The sequence below is a fragment of the Misgurnus anguillicaudatus genome, chromosome 8 (genome assembly GCF_027580225.2).
Source record: "Misgurnus anguillicaudatus chromosome 8, ASM2758022v2, whole genome shotgun sequence".
NCBI classification, from domain to species: domain Eukaryota; kingdom Metazoa; phylum Chordata; class Actinopteri; order Cypriniformes; family Cobitidae; genus Misgurnus; species Misgurnus anguillicaudatus.
Genome location: NC_073344.2, coordinates 28,120,810 through 28,135,676, shown reverse-complemented (window position 1 = coordinate 28,135,676; position 14,867 = coordinate 28,120,810). Strand labels below are relative to the sequence as shown.

Genomic DNA, 14,867 nt, shown 5'->3' with positions numbered 1-14,867 from the left:
TTCTTAATCAATAAAAATCATTGTCATAGTTTTATACCTATTCTGCTGTGAAACATATGGAGTTACCAAGAGATGAAATCAATTAAATTAAAATGGAGTCAAATACTGCGTTGATGACAGATTTATTAACTTCATAATATTTCCTACATTATAGAAATGGTTTCACAGGTTTACAGAGATGTGAGCACAACCTCCTGGGAATAGCACTTTGTGGTGTTGTCGAAACTATTAAAACTAAAATGAAACTTCGTGAGGAACAAAATCTCATGGAGGTACCCATCCTCGGCCACCATTATAAACAGACTCCAGCAATTATTGTGAGAAATGCTGCCGAAACCAACATTGATCAGAAAGTAATGATTGAAAAGCAGATTTTACCATGAAGTTGGAAAATAAGAGAAGTCCTTTTTTAAAAAAAACTTTAAGATTAAGATTGTGGCGTGCACTGTAAAGATTTGTTGTAGTTTTGCAGTGGTTTGCCAGTAACTTAATGTAGATTTAAATGTATGTTAAAGTTAAATAAACATGAAACATGAACAAGTCTTTATATTTACAGAATAAAGCATTCTGGAAACCAGAAATCCTCATCAACCTTGTGCTGTTTTTTTTTCTTCAGATTTTGGTTCCCAGAATATTACAATGTTATTTTTCTTTCAGGTAAGCTACTGTTAGTACTGTTTATTTAAATGTTTCCGTTTTAAATCATAAAGACCTTTTTGTTTAGTTAATAACATCAACATTAACCTGTCAATCATATTAAAATGTTGTAGGACTAGAACAATATAAGACTTTCACAAACACAATTTTGAAGGATCCAAACCGTCTCTTATTGTTATCGACAAAATAGGTATTATCAAGACAAGTTCTTTAACACTTTTATGCACATGCTCAGTGTGCGTGAATGGTCATGTTTCATGTGTTTATAGTCGTTTATAGTGTGGATGAAGATTGTTTCTGAAATACCAGTATACAAGAGGATTGTTTTCATTTTAAAATGCAAGTGCTCTAATAGACACCACCTAATATTAGAAACACACAATCGGCATGCATGGCACCTGCGGATGAGTTTCATTTCATGTTTTTTATGTCCAGACAGATGTTAATTTTATAAAATCTTAGTCTAAAGTGGACGCCTGTTCTCTTCTTTGATATAAAGACACAAAACATAAGCCGTTAGGAAAAACAATACACCATGAGAGTGAAACATTGACCGACTGTAGCTCTGTAAGTGGAGGATGTTTTACTCCATAACTGAACTGATGGAATTAGATGTGATTATAAAGTCTCAAAGGAAGCCATTACAGATTTACATTCAATAACTGACGTTTACATGTCAAAACAATTCAAGTCTCAGCCAGCAGTGATTCAGCATTTACTAATGTATGTGTATGGATCTGAACTGAACTCTGAGTGATTTTTTACATCAAAAAATAAAGTGCATGTTTACATTTTCTAAGGAAAAGTGGTGCTGGACTGTGCGAATGTCAGCGCCACAATGGTAGTTGTCAAAGAATTAATATTAATTGCATTACTAGGCAGTTGCTTAAAATAAAGGTGATTCACGATGCCTTAGAAGAACCATTTTTGGTTGAATGGTTCCATAAGGAACCTTTATCATCTGAAGAAGCTTTCTGTTTCACAAATGTTTATTGTTATGAAAACCAATTCTTCACATCATAAAAAGGTTTAAAAGAAATTCTTCTTCTAGGAATCTTTGACTAAATGGTTCTTTGAGGAACCAAAAATGCATGTGACATTGTAATGACATATGGTGAGCCTCAAACATGATTGTTTCCTCCTTCTTATGTAAACTGCATGCATACAAAAGACAGCTGGAAAACAAACCAATCTCAGCATAACAACAACTGTGATGTCAGAGTCGAGATGTACGCCCCAACATTAAATTAATTACAATGATGTTATAATGCTGAGTTAGTGCTATATGCTAGTTAATGCTATATGCTAGCATTTAGACTGAAGTTCTAGTATTGATGTTACAGTTACGTTTTGCAGGTCCATATACTGAAAAAACACAAACTTACCACTCAGAAACGTCTATTAACAATCTTCAAACAATTGATTGGTCCCCAAAATCTGTATCTTCATCTGATACAGACTTAAACATATCTGTTTACACACACAGAGAGCCACTGAAAGAGCTGCTCTGAGAAACAGCCAATCAGAGCAGAGCTCAACATTATTATTTATGACCCTTTCAAATAAAGTAATAATAGACCATTTCATTCTAAAAACAAATTCTAGGGTTGTAAATAGACATGTATCCATCATGCACTTAATGTTTGCACTTAAAAGTGCAGTGTGTAAATTTTAGCGGCATCTAGCGGTGAGGTTGCGAATTGCAACCAACAGCTTGGTCCACTGCTCACCCCTCGCTTTTGAAACACGTAGGAAAGCTATGGTAGCCGCCACTGGACAAACATATCATCGTCGGAGACAACTTGGTAAAAAAATTGTCCGTTAAGGGCTTCTGTAGAAAAATGGCAGCACAAAATGGCGACTTCCATGTTAGGGGACCCTCTGTGTATGTAGATAAAAAGGTCTCGCTCTAAGTTAATAAACACATAACGGTTCATTATGTAAGGTCTTTTTACACCCCTGATAATATAGTTTTGTATATTATTTTGCATTTCTGTCAAGAGATCATTCTAAAAATTACACACTGCACCTTTAATAAAGCCACAAACCTTCTATGTAGATATCAGAGAACAATTTAACAGATTATTTTAATGCATTCTTTGGCACCTTTAACAAACAACAAACTAAACTAATATACACACACACAGTGCAGTATAAAACTACAGAAAAATAGCGACCCTAACCTTCATCTCCATACTGAAATCTTTACTAAACTAATGAATCTTTTATGAATTGTTCAAGTATTGTCATCTGGGACATTGTGAGCTTGGAGAATGTACTGTACATCGCAAGTAAAATATATCTTAAATGTGGGATAAATAACGCTCATAAATTGCTGTTGAGATTGTAGTTTAAAATGGAGCGTGTGGAGACTTGGACAAAGAAATTGTATCCTTTACGATAAGAGCAAATCCCCGTAAGCACAGGTCAGAACTGTTCACTAAAACAGCACATCCTTATCAAACAAGCCAATATTATGCCAATATAACCATGCATGACAAGTGTACATTCAAGTAGCATATGATTAAGAAGATACTTCCCTAAATATGAGCAATAATTATTGCAATGCATTTCTTAACATTCATTTCTTAAACTCATGCAAAGACTGTAAACTGCAAAGTATCCAAGGTCAAAACCAAAATAGTTGATTCAAATTCCAGCGAGACACAGACTAAATGTAATCCGAGACCAGACGCGAGAACAAACACATCGTTCAACCTTGAAGCCAGTAAAGAAGGTTTCATATTGCAATGAATCCATACCAGACTTCACAGCGCGCAACAAAACTATGCAAAATATTTAGCAGCTCAGACCTGAAATCACCAGAAACAGGTGTGTGGGTTACTACGGTAAGAGATGATGAGATACGACAGGACTGAGGGTTCTGCTGGTGTGTGGACGCCTTCATGTCATGTCACACCTGCGCAGAAACACAGTTGTTAATCTTCCTATGACTGCAGGAGTCTTTAGTCTTTAAGTTGTGGAATGTGGTGGCGATACTAACACGATCTGCTGTGTGTGTGTTTGTGTTTTAATAGCTTGTCTAATCTCCTCCCAGCAGGGTGGACAATCCTTGCCATGTGGCATTGCCTCTAACAGGATTCAGCTGGACAGTGTGCACACTTTATTGAGCGATGACCAGCCAATGTGTGTACGTTCGGAGGTAAATTCGTTTACAAAAGACCTGTTGATGGGATCGTGTTCATCTTGTGATTTGAATCAATTAACCACATATGTATAGGGTAGTATGCACTTGTGATTATCCTAATATAAGCATGTGGGTTGCTGGCCGGTTATGACCTGAATAGCGAGCCAGGTCATTAAAGGACTTCCTTTTCCTGACCAATACAAAACAAAGAGGCTTTGATGTGGTTTGGCTTGCTGTTACAGAAAAGAGAGATTCAATGTATGAATGACTGTCAGGAAGACATTAATCATATGAAATGCAATATTGAACTATCTATCAAGATCTGGCGTCGTTGCAGCCCCAGCCCTTTTGTGTTACATAGTATTGGGATTGCATTAACATAGTTTGTATCGACGCATGCTTATTTTTGCATGCTTGGGTGCATTCACACAATAATGTTTGTGTGTGCGCGCATGTGTGTAGAGCTGATGTTTGTGTGTGTGTAAAGAGAGGTGGCTACCAGTGGCCTGAAGCTTATCAATCGAGGGCTATTGTTCTGTATTAATATAGTCACAAGTTAAGTTCCACTCATAAGTGTGGAAAGAAAAATATATACACAAGTTTAAAATGTATATCTATATCTTTGTACCTGCATGTGTTGCATTTGGTTAATATTCCATCCATCCATCCGTTGAATCCACTTATCCTCAGCAAGGTTGTGGGGATTTGGAGCCTATGGGTAATAATATTTTACATTTACATTTAGCAGACATTTTTTTTTTCAAAGTGACTTCCAAAGATTATGAAACAATAGGGAGGCAATAGTACAAAAAGTGCTTATGCCAAGATTAGTAGTCGACCGATATGGGTTTTTTAATGGCTGATGCCAATATTAAGAAAAATGTATGGCCGATATGGGGGTGATATAACAAATAAGAGACAAGAAAACAGAAAATTGGTGAAACTACATAAACATTTGTTATGCATTTATAAATATATCCTTTTAAAGTACTTAAACATATTTACATAATTAATCATTTATATAATAAGACATAATTAATGTGAATCTGACATCTCACGGTACTGTTTGAATAAGTGTTAAACCAGTGCGTTGTTGTGTGTGATAAAACATAACGTCTTGTTAAAAAGTGAATAATGATTGCTCATTTTACTTTCTGTCAGACTTTGGCTTTTCATTGAGTGACACTGAATGTCTTTTCATTACAAACTTAAGTAATCAAGTAATGGAGATATTTACTGCCCGATTGAAAAGATTTATCGGCCAATAATAATGATAGTAAAAATAAAATATGCATACAAATATCGGTCAATATACCGGTACACAATATATCGCTCTATCACTAGTTTTCACTATTTCGAAACACTACCTGTTGAGAGAGAAAACGTTTTTTTATATAAAAAATATATAGAAATGTGGTCAATATCTATATCAAGTATTTTTGTAAAAGATTTTTAATTGTTTTTTGAATGTTGCAAGAGATGTGGCTGACGGGATTGCAATAGGAAGATCATTACACCAGCGGGAGAAGTAAAGGAAAATGAGCCCGAATGGGTGATTCTCGCGAAATTAGACTTATGAGGTGTCATGAAACATTATGATAAAAAAGTAAATGCAAAGAAAGAGTATCAAAATAAGAAGCATACAGTTACAAACATCTCTTCATGTACTTTTCAAATGACATCATACAAACCATTTTTGTTTTTGTTCCACATTTAAGGGGAAAAATTTCATTACCGCAATGTGTCCATGACTGAATTTTGGTTCTTTGACATGGAAATATTTACATTGAAAAAATATCAAAAAATAAAACGCTTCAGTGCATGTTATACTATAAACATTTACAGTAAAGAAACATGTGGTATTTGGTGATCATTGGTAAATGTAGAGACAATAATAAGGGATATAAATGTGTCCAAGAAAAATGTTCTCATCCTCCGCAACAATTTTCAATCACTGTTTAAGCCCACAAGGGACTAAAATTTAAAAAAAAAAAAAAAAACTTGTTGGAAGGGTCATAATTGACTGTGACACATAAGATGGCTACCAGGTAAGCAATTCTTATTTTTTCTCTCCAGATAAAAGTTTAAATTTTGTTTGTCGTAGTAGACAACTTTTTAGTTCTCATTACCGAAACATGAGTTCGTAAATGCATATATTTAATGTAATATCATGTTGCGGTAATGATAATTTTTGATAATGATAATCTAAAAAAAGTTAATTATTCTATAGGAAATATTTTTTAAATCCTCTAAAAATAATGGGTATAGTCAGTTCAGACCTTAATCTTATATGTGCAAAAAATTGGCTTCAATGGCTTTGTAAAAAAATCTGATGCTGGATACCACCTAAGTCTGGGTTTTGTAAGAATTACCCGAATGTGCATTTATCCAAAGCGACTTTCAGTACAGTGCATTACAAGGTATACATTGTATCAGTATGCGTGTCTCCCTGGAGTCGAACCCACAACCTTTTGCAATGCTAACGCAATGATCTAGCAACTAAATTATGCATAATTATTCACAGTGTTGTGTATTAATTGTTGTATTTATTTTATTTTTGTTGTTCAATTTAATTTACATGTATTTCTCCACAATTTTGCAATGTAGCAAAGCAGCTTTACAGTCAATACTGTACATAGTACACGTATAAATATAACAAAAGATGTGTATTACATATGTAGGATATATGGTATAAGATTAAAGGAATAGATCACCCAAAAATGAAAATTATGCCATCATTTACTCACTCTCATGTTGTTACAAACCTGTATAAATTTCTTTGTTCTGATGATGGAAGATATTTTGAGAAATGTTTGAGAAACCATTCATGAGCACCATTCACTTCTCTTTTTCCTACTATGGAAGTGAATGGGGCTCATGATCGGTTTGGTTACAGACATTTCTCAAAATATCTTTCATAGTGTTCATAAGAACAAAGAAATTTATACAGGTTTGTAACAACCTGAGAGTGAGTAAATGATGACAGAATTTTCATTTGTGGGTGAACTATCCCTTTAACTGCATTAGCAGTATTGTATACACTACAACATTTTAAATTGCATTGTGTACTGCGTTTTGTTTGTTGCTGGAGCGATGAACTGAAACAAATTCCTCCATTACAATTTGCCCAATCAACTTTAACTTCAAATGCACGTTCACGGTGCCGCGCGGTGGCGCTCAGGAGTAAGCAGGAGCGCGCATCGAGCGCGTGATTGATCGTTTTCAGTGCAGTCAGTGCTCGCGCTGCTCACAACGTCGAGGCTGCTCGCGTTCCCAGCGCAGAGCCGCATTCCAGTCTCGCCACCAAACGGGATATTTCTGCCAGTTTTGGAATTTAACTATGAGCAGGACATGCGATCCAAGGATCACTCGGACGTGTAAGTACCGTAAAGTATTTCTTTCAATATACTATAGGTGCAGGAACTGCATTCATTGTTGGAATACCTTTGAGTAAGAGAGCGTGTTCATGGTTGTAGTTTGGTAGTCTGGATCTCGAAGCGTTAAACTGGACTCTTGTTGTGTTTAATTTAGGCACTGGCGTGGTTTTAAAATATGAAAAACGAGCGCACTATGGAAATCCCACCGGTTCTTGTGCGTAAAACTTCAAGACCTTAAGGGTTGGTTTTTAAGAGACTCGACTTGAGTGTGTTTAACCTTTTAAATATGAGTAAATCCTTGTGGAGAGCGAGACCTCGCTGGCATCTGGAGGTATCCCAGCCCTTTCCACACGAACGCGTACAGGGACGGAACGCTGGGTGTTTTATTACCGATTTTATGTCTTCGAATGCCCGACCCGGCGGCAGCTTTAAAGTATCAAATGTATCCGATCGCGTACACTTCATCAGATTTATATTTACGGTAACCAAATACATTTAAAGTTAAACAAACTCTTGTCGTGGTTGACCGCTTGTGTCAAATCAGTTGAAGCTCAAATACGTGCTGGTTCGATCGGTAAGATCAAAGTTAAAGAGATAGATGAGAAACTGACATTCTTGAGTCGTTTAAGAAACGCGCACACAAGTCGTAAATTTAAGAGAGTCGTTTCGGGATTATTGCATGTAAGAAGAAATCTTTGTGAACGCTAGTTTGTGTGGACGCTAAACACGTTGGGATCCATTTGTTATTTTAGGGGCTATTTTAAACCACCCTTCCTCTCTAACCATCCAGTGGCACCCCCGTCTCACGGGACCACATGTTGCTTCGGTAAAAAAAAATCAATGGGCTCTAATTGATTTATAAATTGTGGGTCGTGATGCGTTTTGTTTAAAGGGCGTTAACAGCAGAACTGGTTATGGCATTAACATGCTCGACTGTTACTGTGGTGCGTCCAGGGGTTTCTGCCCGTCCGTGGGTGTGTTTTCATTTTCACGGCATGAATGAGATCCACTGCAGTCTGAAAAGACTTACAGAAACAATTTTATATGCGTAAAAGTTGACGGACGTGAACTGAATCGACTGCCCCTACGGGACCGGTGAGCTTGCGCTGGTGGGATCGTGGTGACTGGCGGTTCTGCGTCGGTTTAGAAATGGACCCTAGAAAAACGATTGGTCTCGACATCTCAGACGACTATTCACGAGCCCTGTCTTATCCATTGTTATCGCTGCGTGACGGTTAAGAGCGTGACGGACATTCACATGTAAATTGGGAATGTTTCCTGAGGCGTGAGGGAATCGTTTGTTTGTAAGGAGGCTCGACTCCCAACGCAATCCTATCGGGAATAATCTCACGACTCGACTCTGTTAACAAAAACTAGTACAGGCCTCGTGGGTCAGCAAGTTAACGCCACCTCCCTGTTTTTATGTCTTCTGAAATTATGAATATTAATAGGCTACTGTTAGATTGACAGAACTGACCTCGTGTCGGAGATGATATCGCTCTCATTACCTCAGAGCTGTGGTCTATAAACAATATTTCTCTTTTTTTATAGCACTCTCCAAAAATAGACCATAAACTAATGGATTTCATGGATGTCTTTTGAAACTTGTATGACCAATTCCCGTGAAATTAGCTAAGGTCAATAACTATCTAATGTTTTTAATTTTATGGATTTGAATGAGGTCCCTCAGATTCCAAGCAAACTAACATTGATGTGATCGAGTTTGTTGACAAACAGGAAGTAATTTTAAGCCAACTTTACCTCAAGGCAAAAGTAAGACATGTAACCGTTGGAAGTGTCTGTTTTCACTCGTTTAACGGTGTCGCGCGGGTATGGAATGTGAACAGACCGGGAGATGTGAGCATGCGCACAGGCGGCTTCACCTCACTCGAGCGACAGGTTTGACCCACAGCGAAACTAATGACCAAGATTAACTTCTGTTTTAAAATTATTGGTCTTGGCAAGCCAAAAATAATTGGGAATAAATTGCATGAGAGAATGTCATGACTGTGAAGCAAAAGATAGGCGCACTGGAATAAATTGGGCACAAAGGGAGTGAATTAGGCTTACTGTTTTTTTATTTTAGTTTATTAGGAGTGAAATAAATGGGGCCAAATGAAAGAATAATGAATGTGTAAGAAATGTTTGTGTGTGGATTGAAGGAGAGTTAAATTACTCTGACCATATTAGTGGTCCCTTATGGTTGTACCATGTTAGGCTACAGCAAGGGTGTAACTTTGGTTTGAGAAGTTGCGGGGGCACAAAATGAGGTAAAATCTTTTCGATTGGAATCCCTTTTTTTATATTTGTTTATGGACTATGGTGAGTGATACATAATCCAGGAACTAAGTTAAGTAGGGCTGGGTTTCGATTCAGATGTTCCAGATCGATTTGATTTCGATTCACAAGGTATCAATCGAATTGATTTTCGATTTTTATACTTGATTTTCGATTCAACTCATTAGAATATATTAGAATATGTTAGAATAAAGACTGAATGAATGAATCACAGGCTCGCCTCTCGTTCTTTGGTAACATCGTGCAAGGGAAAAAAAGAGGGTGACATCTAGTGGAGAAGACTAGTAATTAGATTACGTTCAATGTTTGCGGAAATAAATATGAAAAAAAAATGGATTCGTGGGCTTTAAGAATCAATTTAAAATCGACCATGTAAAAAACCCTGATTAATCGAAAAATCTTTTTTTGCCCAGCCTTAAAGTTAAGTTAATAATTAAGTTAAATTCTGTGAAAAAGTAGTAGGCTACTAAACTATGTATAAGAAAAAGATGCAGTGGTGGCCGATGAAGCATGTGTTCGAGGTTTAATGTGTGTGGCTCTTCATGTCAAAATATGTGTTCGGTGCGTCATGGGAACCTATGTGCATCACCCGTCATGTCAAAATGTGTGCCTGCTGCATATCCATCGAAAAGGTTTATGATAAAAGAGACAATCGCATCTTGCAAAACGCTCACTTAACACTAAACTTCGATTACACATAAGATTAATTGAGTATCTAGCAAACATGAGTGTCTCTTTTATCATAAACCCTTACGAAGCGTCTGTAATGGGCACATATTTTGCAGGGTTCCAAAAGGTCCTTGAAAGTTTGTGAATCTAGGAAAAAAAATTCAAGGCCCTTGGAAGTTTTTGAAAATATACAGGTCATTGAAAGTGCTTGAATCTATTTATTCAAGAAGTTTTCTGGGGAAAAAATCCATATTATTTCCTGTGTAGTGTAGGATAATATCATAAAAAGCACACATGCTAAACTGTTGGCTTTAAATGCTTATATTTTCTGTATGCGAATGTTGATTCATACCAAAATGCTTTTTTGCATAGTTGTGTTTGACACATGAAAACGTCTCTGGTTACGTATGTAACACTTGTTTCCTGAGAAGGGAACGAGACACTGCGTCTCTCTTGTCATACTTCCTGCGTCCCTGTAACGCCATCTTTGGCAATATTTCAGATAGCGATATACTTCCTGGATCCCGCGTCACCCTGTCTTTGTTGTTAAGCCTCACCATTGGTTGAATTTGATATACGCATTCAGACGCACTTACCCCTGGAGGCGTCCCCAAAGTGTCACCACAGTGATGCAGCTCGAGTTCCTTTAAAGGGAACTGTAACAATGTATCTTAAAAGGTAACACAATGTAACCTTGCTCTCACATTTCTCACTTGAAATGTGTCCCCACACATAGACTTTTGAATTTGAAGTTAACTAAGGTGTGGGAACCCTGATTTTGACATGACGCGCAATGCATATAGGTTCACATGACGCCCCCAAGATGGTGTTTTGACGAGTTTTCGATTCGTGCCTCCTTGGAAAAGAAGTCACAAGCAGCCACTAAAAATATTTCTTACTTTATTTATGGTTTAATAGAGACGCTGCCAGGGTTTATTATAGTAAAATTGTAGTAACCTTGTTTTTTTGGCATACCATTAGTAAAAACCATCCTTAAATAATGGTTACCTTAGCAAACCATGGTTAATTTGTGGTATCCATGATTTAACTATTGTACCATGTTGGTTTTATTTAGCTGTAGTAAAACCATAGTTGATTTTTATAAGGGGTACTTGATTAATACCATATTCATTTTCCAGTGTATTTGCATGTACTTAAAGGTTACAGTTCAGGACTAATTGGCAAAATAAATGTTGTTTGGCGTTTCTCTTAGTTTTTTTTCCATTCTCTTTACACTTAGGTGTCTTTTATTCTATATTTTGTGCTTTTCACCACCTCAGACAGCAGCTTCAGAGCTCATAATTGTTGCATTCTGCAGCTCGTAGCTCGCCCTGTGTTTGACTGCTATTTATAATTTTACTTCGTGTCCTCTGTCTGGCTTTCTGTATTCAGTAAACTCTTGTGTGCTGCCCTATTAATCTATCACGTAAAGGTTTCAAGGCCTAAAACCTGACCCAGGACAATTTCAAGGGGCCCCTATGGGCCCTTTATGATCGATTGGTCCCTCTATTATAGAAAAGGTATAAGGTGCGTTAGTGTGCTGTAAAAATATTATCTCTTCTCGGAGGATGTGACTCCAGAGACTCTGTCGAATAAACTCTAGCTGTTAAATTTCTAGTCACGATCAGAAGCTCTGCACGGTTGATATTTTCAGTGTTTAAATTGTGTATACGACAGGATTACATACACAGCACGTCACATGTGGTACCTGTGTACATGTAGGGAGACATGTGATTTTCCATTTTCCTTAAATTCACCTGCTGTGCCTTGGCTCTCTCGCTCTCCCAACGCTCCCCCCTTTTTGTCCTGAAGCCAGTGGTGATATTAAAAAGCAGTTAAGAGGTCTGGCTGTTACAGTATTTGTTAAAGAGCAAACAGCAAGAGGTCTTCTACACACTTAAGGACTTTAGTTTCAAGCCTACACCACGGGCGCTGTCTAACTATGCCAATAATGTTGGTAGTCTTTGCCTTTGATGTTCACCCCTCCAAAAATGACAATTATGATATTGTGTTGTATTAAATTGGGACCTGTTTGCATCACAATGTGTATTGTATTGTTGTGATACAGTTTGCTTGGAATTCGACTGTTTTGATTTTCATTGGTTAAATAAATTTGCTCACTTAAATACATATTGTCAAGCTTTGGGATGCATAGCTCTGCGTAGCCTGACGCGCACCTCACCAAAATTTCCGTTCTACGCGGACCGTAAGTGCTGTGATTGGTCCACTATAACCCTTTCTTGTAACCTTTAAAAAAACCTGCGTCGCATTTCTTCGTAGGCATTTCCGCTTGTGACAGTAAGAATAAAGATGGAAGGAGTGATTTAACTCAAACTCTCTGTCTATCTACCTCCATCACTGCGGGTCTTCTTAAATCATATACAACAAACTGCTGCTTCTTCGTTTGTTGGTTTACTGGTGAAGCTGCTTTTTCTTTGGCTGTTCCGCTGCTACTGTGGGTTTCACGCGTGGATACTGCCTACAAGTGGTGTGCATGTGTAATTACACGTCGACGCGGACATCGACGCAGAAGTTTATATGAAGAGTTTGTTTCCAAAACGCGATAAACGCCATTTAAAAAAAATGTGTTACCACCAAAATCAGAATTGTGTCTGGTCAGTATTAAAAAGTAAATTCTTCATTTTATGCAAAATCCGATATCCGCCGTGTTATTCTGGCATCTTTTCTCCGTTTTTTTGCAAAACACTATAAACGCTAGTCCTCTTCCTCTGCAGAATGCAATAAATCCTCTCAACAAATCACAGCACACTAGTGATGCACCGATGTATCGGCCACCAATATTTATCGGCCGATTTTTGATGAATTTGAAACCATCGGCATATCGGCAATAGCAGGAGAAAGGCCGATACCGATTGTTTATTAATTAACTGCATAAAGAAATCCATTATATGTAAAAAATGAGTTGATGTTGTTAATAAAATAAATGCTGAATAGCAAAAACCACCTTTGAAGGTTGTCATGCTGTCTTATTATATTTGTTTTAGCTTAATTTGTGCCTCTCTTATTATGTTGGTCAGTTGAATGTTAATTAGATCCAATCCATGTTCAGTAAAAATAATTTGATGCAGAAATAAACTAGCTAATAGACCAACTGTATAGTATTGTATACAAGTGTTTAATATCGGTATCGGCATCGGTATCGGCCAGAAGTTGTCTGTTTAAATCGGAATCGGTATCGGCCCAAAAAAATCCTATCGGTGCATCCCTACAGCACACCATTCCATGCATTGTAAACAATAATGGCGGTGCGTTGAATACACACACAATCCTAGTTTTCCTCATCTACTTTGTACTTCGTGATCAACAAACAAACAAAAACAAAGTTATACTTTGATGGCATTGAAAAACCTGTGGTGGTTTTCTGTGATGGGGATGAAATGTAAGCCATCAAAATCTAATAATTTACACAAGAGGCACTCGGGAGGCGGAAAAATGCCGGCTGTTGCTTGTTCTCTCGACAGCATCAAGTTTCTGTCATGCTAACACATTGACCCCAGGGGATCTTATGAAAAACTTTATTTTACTCGAAGTCAACGAAAAGTTTCTATAATAATTTAAATAATGATTCTTACTAGGACTGGTTGTTAAAATCCCTAACTTTCAGCACAAAATTGATGTCATATTGGGTGGAGTGGAATTTTCACAGAACTCATGGTGTCACCAGTGCGACACATCTTCAGTTGTGTGCCCGACCTCATTGGGTGTTTCGGCCACTTATCACAAGACACCCTCTGCCGGGGTTGGCCCACCACGGGTTGATCAGACCCGGGTGTGTGTCGCACGATGGTGGCACCAAGCGATCATTTGGCAGTCCATGTTGCATCCCTTCGTTTCAGCCACAGCCAGTGGCTGCTCCGTTCCGCTGCAGTGGCAAGTTCTTTGACTGCCTTCCGTTGGGACTGCCCTCTGATCCCTACTTCCTTTAAAAGCCTTGTGGTAGAGCTGGCTACAAAACCTCTGCACCCCACCTCCACTGGCCACACCTTCACATTCCAGTTCCGCCCCTCTGCTTCAGCTGCTAAGTTGGCATATCGCAGCCTCTTCCGTTCGAATGCCTCATCGATGGCATCCTCCCATGGGACAGTCATTTCAACAATGAAAACACGCCGGCAGGACTTGGACCAGAGGACAAGGTCTGGGCGCAGGTTGGTTGTTGCTATTTCGGGTGGGAAGGTGAGCCTCTGATTAAGGTCTACCCGCATTTCCCAATCCCGGGCTGCGTTCAGGGGGCCAGAGTTTGGGGGTGATGGCTTAGTCCACTGTTTCTCCCCTTCCCGCATGAAAGTTATTCTCTGTGGAATGGCAGTCTGGGCATTTAGAGGCATGGTATTGGTGGTTACCCTCTTGTTCTCAAGTTTGGCCGCCAAGCACCTCAGTACTTGGTTGTGGCGCCAGGTGTACCTTCCTTGAGTTAGGCTGGTTTTACATCCCACCAAGATGTGTTTGAGGGTTGCTGGGGCTGCACACAGGGGACAAGCTGGGTCCTCTCCATACCAAAGATGTAGTTTGGTTGGGGATGGCAGGACATCATAGGTGGCTCTGATGATGAAACTTATCCTATTAGCCTCCATGCCCCACATCTCACTCCATGTGATTTTCCTCCTCTCCACGCCATCCCACTTCATCCAACAACCTTGCTGGACTTGGGAGACAGCCTTGGCACACCTGGTTGCTTCCTCCTGGTGGCGCACCTCCTC

At 38.4% G+C, this 14,867-nt stretch overlaps 1 protein-coding gene and 1 long non-coding RNA gene across 6 annotated transcripts in view; one reads left to right on the top strand and one right to left on the bottom strand.

Annotated features, from left to right (window-relative positions):
* The window catches only part of LOC129450152 (uncharacterized), a 49,894-nt gene extending 40,832 nt beyond the window's left edge, over positions 1–9,062 (bottom strand). For 4 of the 5 annotated variants that reach the window (XR_012370793.1, XR_012370794.1, XR_012370792.1 and 1 more), the window contains exons 1-2: positions 8,944–9,062; positions 4,434–4,517 (exon numbers count right to left, since the gene is read on the bottom strand). This is a non-coding gene — a long non-coding RNA (uncharacterized lncRNA). The remainder of the gene's footprint in view (positions 1–4,433; positions 4,518–8,943) is intronic. The other variant, XR_008646262.2, reaches the window with a different exon arrangement.
* plxna1b (plexin A1b) overlaps positions 6,997–14,867 on the top strand; it is a 120,675-nt gene continuing 112,804 nt past the window's right edge. The window contains exon 1 of the mRNA XM_073870649.1: positions 6,997–7,182. The gene's annotated coding sequence lies outside the window, so the exon portion shown is untranslated. The remainder of the gene's footprint in view (positions 7,183–14,867) is intronic.